This window comes from Elgaria multicarinata, chromosome 10, assembly GCF_023053635.1.
Source record: "Elgaria multicarinata webbii isolate HBS135686 ecotype San Diego chromosome 10, rElgMul1.1.pri, whole genome shotgun sequence".
In the NCBI taxonomy this organism is placed as follows: Eukaryota; Metazoa; Chordata; class Lepidosauria; order Squamata; family Anguidae; genus Elgaria; species Elgaria multicarinata.
This window is the reverse complement of record NC_086180.1, coordinates 58,742,590-58,750,853: the sequence shown is the minus strand read 5'-3', so window position 1 is coordinate 58,750,853 and position 8,264 is coordinate 58,742,590.

Here is an 8,264-nt window from a genome sequence, read left to right as displayed (position 1 = left end):
CAGGAGTACTTTATTGTTGTTGTCGTGATCATCATCATCATCATCATCATGAAAATGAAATAGTTATAAATTCTGATTTCTACTGAGTTTCACCTAACCTATTTATTTATTTATTTATTAAAACATTTGTAGCCCACCCTAAATCACTGGGATCTCAGGGCAGCGTGCAGATAAAATCAATTCAAGCAACACAAAACAATAACTAATTTGGACAGCTAAAAACGTATTAAACCATTAATATGCTAATACCAGTAAAACAAATTAAAACAGTAAAAACAATTAAATTGTGCAGAATTTGTCCTGCTTATCTTACCTACATGGAAGCTGAAGCCTCTGCTTTGATCTAGAGGCAAAGGTTCAGCAAACCTTACTGCAGAGTAGCTAAGAGTTACATAGCAAATCCTACTATATTATGCTATAACAATGTGTTCTGCAAGAACTATTTTACTTAGTTTAAGTTGGGGAAAGGGTAAGTCTGTTAATGTTTTTCTTCCTTGGAACTAGCAAGCCTACATCTTGCCATATTTATTTAAAGTGTCCTAACCTTATTTATGTTATTTATCATTACGTTAAATCATCACACCACCAAAATGTGCCCAATGCAATATACAGTAAATCAAAAGCAAAACACTACACATACACATCAAAAACTATGCTTGGAGTAGTTGCTGTTCAAGCTTGGCAGAGGCTAATTGATGGCTTAAAATATACTACCATGTTTTCCTGTTGCACTCTTTAGTCAGGTTATCTCTGACAGGCCTTTTGCTCTCTCCTCTTAGGGCCTATTTAAGATTGCTTTTTAGCAGCCCATAGGATGGAGGTGCTGACTCACCTGGAATTAAAAGGAAGCCTTAATGAAGAAACAATCAATTTGTGGCACTTTTGATTCAACTGAGGGGGAACCAAGAAAGGCTTGAAGGAGACAAAACAGATCAAAGCAGTGGTGACCATATGAAAAGGAGGGCAGGGCTCCTGTATCTTTAACAGTTGTGTAGAAAAAGGAATTTCAGCAGGTGCCATTTGTATGCATGCAGCACTGGGTGAAATTCCCTCTTCATCACAACAGTTAAAGCTGCAGGAGCCCTGCCCTCTTGACCAGATACAAATGAAACTTGCTGAAATTCCCTTTCTATATAACTGTTAAAGATACAGAAGCCTTGTCCTCCTTTTCATATGGTCAACCTAATGGTGTGAGGCAGATGAGTCTTAAACAAACCCCAGTAGTGTACTTTTCTCATTATGGCTGAGTGGTATGCAAAAGTGATTCTAGATCATGTGAAGCCCCCAGTGCATGTGGAATAAGGTCACACTAACATCATATGACAGTAAAAAAAAAAAAAAACTTAGGGAGACAGAATGTCCTTACATCCACAGTGCTGGCCCTATCATTAGGTAGAATGAGTTACCTGCCAAAGGCAGCAAGTGTTCAGGGATGGGGAATGGCAGTGAGGTGTTAGGAGGTCAGAGCTGTAAATGCCACACAAACTCCCCTGCTGCACCCCATTTCCAGTGTTGAGTCAGCTGCCAGTCTGGCTGGCTTCTGAACATGGAATGTGTGTAGCTGCCATCTCTTGTGCGTCATCATAGGTAGCAAAAATGCCTTTGGATGGCCCAGGCCACCCAACATTGTAAAACTACAGATGATGATAATGAATATTGCTAACCCACATAGTTCCACATCCCCATTTCATCCTCACAACAACCCTGTCAGGCAGCCTGAGAGAGTAAAGTGAGTGGCCCAAGGTAACACATTGAACTTTCATGGCTGGTTGGAGATTTGAACCCAGGTCTCCCTGCTTCTAATTGAGTAGCATATGCATCCTGAAGCAGCTGCAAGACCCTAGAGGGTTTACTGTGTGGTTTTTCTGAACATACAGATCAGCTCAAACATTTTGAAATAATGGCTCTTAATGGTATACTTGTTCATAAACTAATAAACTCAAAATATTTTGGTTTTCTTGGAATACTTGCAATTTTCAGATGTTGCATAAGAGACAGACTAGTCTGCCAAGTAGTGACAACTGAGTGGATTTATAACGCATCATTAAATTTTTAACTAGTTTGGGAATCAGGTCAGCTATTCAATTACATTTTTTAAAATGGCAAAGTAGAAATTGAAAATAGCCATGTTTTGTACATAGAAAAATGTTGCTATGTAGCATTTAATCATGGTTACAAAGGTTATCAAAGGTTATTTTAAGTTTAATCTGGGCAGCCAAAAGACAGTCGCAAAAACAAAAGTTGGTTGTTTTTAAAAAATCCTTATGTAAGTGATTGGCTGAAATCCAGCTCTTCCCTTCTAATGAACGACTGAGTCAACAACGCATCAGATATTTGGAGAAATTATAAAAAAGAGAGAAGTGCAAACCTTTCCCCATTTTTATTGCTGGAGGTTGGGATACCTTGTTTCTTAGAGGAGGCATGTTCCCTATCAAGACCATTCATAAATTTATTTTCTTTCTCCCTCTCACACACCTTTTAAACAGAATACTTTTCGACATAATCCATTTTAATATTGATTCTCCATCATATGGCAGTAAAAAAAATAATTAGGGAGAGAGAATCTGAGAATGATGGGAAGAACTAGAATTGAAAGGATAGAAATAAGAGTTGGAGTATTAGGGAAAACACATTGGCGATGAAATTGGGCTATGGAAGAGTTTTTAAAACATTACAAACTTGTGGGACAGTTCTGTATTAACAAGATAAAATGGATTAGGTTTATTATTGTAGAGTAGAAGCAACTTAGGCCTTAGCTAGACCTAAGGTTTATCCCGGGATCATCCTGGGGTCGTCCCTGCCTGCTCCCGGGATATCCTGTGTGACATTTACATGAACAGGGATGACCCCGGGATGATCCCGGGATAAACCTTAGGTCTAACTAAGGCCTCTGACATCAATCTAATGCAAAATATGCGTCTTATTTTAACTGGCTGCCTTTGGTTTACCATTTCATAGAAAATGGCATCATCAGATTGTGCCTTACAATGTGAAATCTTGTAGCACAAAATATGGAATACATATGTGTAGTATCTTCATTTTAAAAGAACACACAGCAAAACTCTTGAGTAGAGTGAAAAGAAGAAGCAATGACTGCTAAACAACCCCAGGCTCCATTTTCACTAACCGCAGTTGAGGGTGGTACACCTGTTGCTGGGCTGTACCACTTGGCAGGTGGTGGTCATAATATTGACTACTCCTTCATATCATCATCATCATCATCATCATCATCATCATCATCATCATCATCATCATCATCCTTGAACATAACAAACATGTCAGGGGTAAGGGTTCTGTCTGCCATTCCAGTTTTCTGTCTATGGTTCTGGTTTTCCACAGATGCTCTTCTGTACCAAAAAAAAAAAAAAAGCCATCTGAAGGACCACAAGTTTCCCAATCCTCCCCTATCCTTTGACCACACATCTAGTTCGCACTGCCTTTCCCATCTTTGGCTGTGCCACTTCTTTAAAGAAACGGGCAGCTGGGTGCCAGTATGATCCCAGGATAAACCTTAGGTCTAGCTGTGACCTTAGTATGCTACTGCTCCATTTCCTACATCAAATTTCCCCAACCTGGTGTCTTCCAAAGGGTTTGGACTTCAATTCCCATTAGCCCCAGCCAGCATGGCCAGTAGTCAAGAATACTGGGAATTGTAGTCCAAAACATCTGTAGAGCACCAAGCTGGTGAAGGCTATCTGACATACATTACTTGTACGACTTCTCCAACCTTGCTTCGACACATTATTTCCCCCATATCACTTCATTCCATGGAAGCAACTTGTCCCGAAGTAGCCAGATTCCCTTTCGGTAATCTCAGCACAGCACTGACACACACTTTTGGAAACCTTCAGCCATGAACCTTCAGCGCTTTTTATACTGTATTTCGTAATTGTGTTTTTAACCTGTTGGATGTTTTTTGTGGTTTTAATTTTTGTGAACTGCCCAGAGAGCTTCGGCTATTGGGCGGTATAAAAATGTAATAAATAAATAAATAAAAATAAAAATGATGCTATTCCAAATAACATATGCATCTTCCTTTGTGCATGGCTTGACCTAAAGGGTCTGACTTTCAGTTTTGAGAAATTGTGTTCTACTGAATTGAAATTACTTCAGGAAAATTACAACCTTTAGGTCAAGGTCAAGAATGTGCAGCCCTCCAGATGTTGTTGGACAGCATTTGCCATCACCCTAGACAATACAGTGAATGATCGTTATTCTTTATTTTGTGTATATGCTTTGAAATTTTTAGATGTTAGTGGTTTATAAATACTCATAAACAAATTTCTGGAGGGCCACATGTTCCCTGCTTTATACCAACCTTGCCTAACATGATGCTCTTCAGATGGCTTGGACTCCAACTCTCATAATGCCCACCCATTATGGCTTCAGATGATGGGAGCTGTAAGCCAACACATCTGGAAGGCACCAGGTTGGGGACGGCATTTAGACGTTTTCAGATGATTATGTTATAAACTATCCTCTAATGTTGATGTCTGTAATAATATAAACATACTCCAGTATGAATGATTTATTCAGCAATTCCAAGTTTTTAAAAAAACATTGGACTTAATGAGGGTTTTTTTTTGTCGTGCAAGGAAGGCCAGAAGGGGCGGAAGGCGCACGGGAGGCAGACGACATCATGTGAGGGACCTGAGCAAACTCCGTGAGTGCCCAGTAACGAGCGTGCAATAAAACGCTCGTGGGATGGAGCTTTGACTCTCTGCCAAACTGTGACTTCACTCCCCCCTTACTCTCTCTCAAATCAACCAACCAATCAGACAACACCATTCACACAGCTCACCATTCTAACTCCCCCCTCTCACTTACCTAACATTTCTTGAAAAAGAAAAGAATTGGCCACAGCAAACCCAACCCTGAACCAAACACTTAAATATACACATATAAACAATAACATATACTATTTGGTCACAAGCTGCGTTGGACACAACTGCACCCCAAGCCACCTACAAAAGTGTCTCATGTTTCCAGGTGTTGCACTGCTTCTATAAAGCTTGAAAAGGAGCATATTCAGAAAAGAATCACATGTTGGGTGCGTATCCAAAATTTGCAAATCTTTCCTGTTCCTTCAAACATTAGGGTAGTAGCACAAACAGCACTTGTGGATCTAAGCTGGCAGTAGGTACTGCAACATCTAAAGCTTCTCTATGGCAGATAGAACAGCTACTTCTGTAAGTATCTCACTGTCCCCTGTTGGGATCCTTTTTTCGAATGTAGTTCACTGCTGTCCTTGGATTTCCTATGTAAGAGGATAGCAACTCTTCTACTTTTTTGGGGGGAGGAAGGTTTAATATTATATCAGAGATTAAAAATAGGCTTATATAAAAGGAAATTAGAATGTGAAAAATTCATTCCATGCCTGTTTGGGCTGATAAGAAGCACCCTTGAGTGCATTTTCTGCAATGTCGAAGTGCCCTGTACATTATGCAATCCCACTTCACAGGAAATAAACAATTTGAATGCTTTACATAACATGCAGTAAAGCTGCAGTCTCAGTCCACAGATCTCCATAAATGAATGGTGTTCTGATTGAAAAGTGAAATAGCTAGTTAGAAGCTAAGAAGCGCTCTCGTTATGGCTATGCATAGAATCTTAATTCTTCACATGCTTTCTGAAAGAGGCTTAAATTATGAGTGGTTGTAAATCAGTAAAGCAAGCTTAATGGATGTGCATCAACTGAACTCAAATTTTGAAAGGCTTTAGAGAACAATAGATGTCACACATTTAACCATTATCAGAACTGAATAACAAGAGGCTGTCTCAACGGGAAATAATGACTATACGCAACCAGTCTTGCTCAGCATCAGCAATTCTGTAACAGCAAAAACGGTTTTTAAATTCCAGCAGAAGTGGTTTTTAAACGCCACAGAATTGCTACAAAAATCTTCAAGTAACCTAGCGCTATAGCAATCACTAGCAGCCAAGAAAATTTAAAATGACGTTCCTGATTGCTTTTCTCCCTTACTTATTATTATTATAATTTATTTATATAGCGCCATCAATGTACATGGTGCTGTACAGAGTAAAACAATAAAATAGCAAAACCCTGCCGCATAGGCTTACATTCTAATAAATGTATTTTATTACTGCTTTTCGACTGTCCCAACCTTGCTCAATACCATTTCCTTGCTGAAGTTAAAAAAGAAATAATCAAAATTACAACACACAAAATTTATTTATTAACAATATTTGTAAACCTCTCCCCATCCAAGATTTTGGAGCTATGAACAGCAGAAAGGATAAAAAATATAAACAAAAACACCATATTAGAATACTTACTATTTTAAAAAAGAAACAGAGTTCTGATAAATGGAATTTTTAGCTACTCCCTCCTGGCAATGCTAACAGCCTGATGCTATTGGCTGCATTTGGACAATAGTCAATGGTGGGTTAATAGCCAACTGTTATCGAGGGGGTACTCCCCACACGACATGATTTTAATCAACCGCGGTGTGGATTCAGGCCAGTGTCGAGTTCACTATTAGTCAACGTGTTTGATTGACACATCCCCCACCCTCTCTCCTCCCTTGATCCTTCTGCTGGTATCCCATCAGCCATTGCGAGTTCTGCGGGCTGGACTAGAGCAGCAGCTGCTGCTTTGGTCACTCTTACCAGGGGACTTTATAGTCATTGAAAGTAACCAACTGTTTGCGATGAAATAGTCAATGGTGCCCGACAGACGCTAACCAACAGTTGTTCATATAACCAAGTCTGCATAGTGTTAGTTATTGCATTGGTTTATTTCAGCCAAATAACCAGTCGTGGTGTGAAAAATTCCTGACAGACGACACAATAACCCACCATTGACTATTTAACCCACCATTGGTTATCGTGTTGGTTGAACCCAGTCATTGACTACTAAGGCATTGACAACAGTTCATAGGATGGTGTGTCCTAGCATAGCTGCAAGGGTTATTACACATATACTCCTAGGTTATGCAAAGCTTAATTTGGGAGAATTGCGGCCATTGAAACAATTCGCCAAATCTTCCCCTAATTTCTTCCACAAACCTAAAGGCCATTTGGATCAGTTCTGGATTATATTTCTATCTGCCATACTACATTTTTGTTTGTTCATTATTTTATTTAATAATTTAAGCATTTAAACTTTCTCTATAACCAAAAAAAGTTACATAAAACAAAGCAAGTAAAATATGAGTAAAATAGAATAAAAAATAATGCAGCTGAGCAGAAATCCAAACCAATTGTCCTATGTTTTCCCACCATTTCTCCCATATCTTTTCTTACCACACAAAATCCATTAAGGAGGGAAAGACAGAAATAACTTTTTTTTTTATTGGTAGTGCAAGAAGCCCTCCATCTGGAAATACCCACAGACTTCAAAGTTGTTACAGCAAGGTTTCTTGACCTAGTCCACCCAAACAATCCAAACGAGGGCTTCAATATGTTTTTATGTTTCTGATGGTTTTAAATTTTGTATACTTTTTAATGCTCGTTGTTTTTAACTTTTGTAAACCGCCCAGAGAGCTTCAGCTATGGGGCGGTATATAAATGTAATAAATAAATAACTGGCAATATTGTTAGACCTATCAATGAAACAATGAGGGGGGCACTGAGGATCCTCCATGACCTTGGAAGGGATCCTGGTGTGCATGTTCTGAAACATGTGCCACAGTAGCTTAGGATGGGGAAATGTTTTGGGCTACCATTTTAGAAATTATTCATTAATGAACCATACAAAGTGAAGCCTTTAGTTTAATTATTGGCCTATTCCATTTGCAAATTTGTTCTGGGCCAGTTTGCAGGATCAAAACATCCCACTGTAGCTTATATAAGCCATTGTGGGCTGTGGACATGCAGGGCAGATTTGAATGCTCAATGCCCAGCCGCAGCTTGTCAGGTCACGCAAATCTTAGAAGAGGGGAAGTGAATTGGCCTAGAACCCTGAAAAGCAGCGGTACTCCTGTTACGTATTTGTTTAATGCATTTATTCACTACAACCAGAAAGGCACCCAGCAAATCAGTAGAAACAAGCTGGCCCCTGCCCTCAGGTTTACAACCTAAAAAGACACAATACAAAAAAATAAAGGGCTGGAGAGATAAGAGGGAAATAAGAAAACCTCAGGAACCGATTCTAAATATTATATGGTTATTGTAGTGATTAGCTGGGTTCAAACAGTCCCTTCTGGACCTTCACAAAAAAGTCTGGTGACGCAACTTTCATTAAAAAGGCTTCATTTATTTATTAAATTGCTTTATTTCATTTATATCCCACTTTTTTCCTC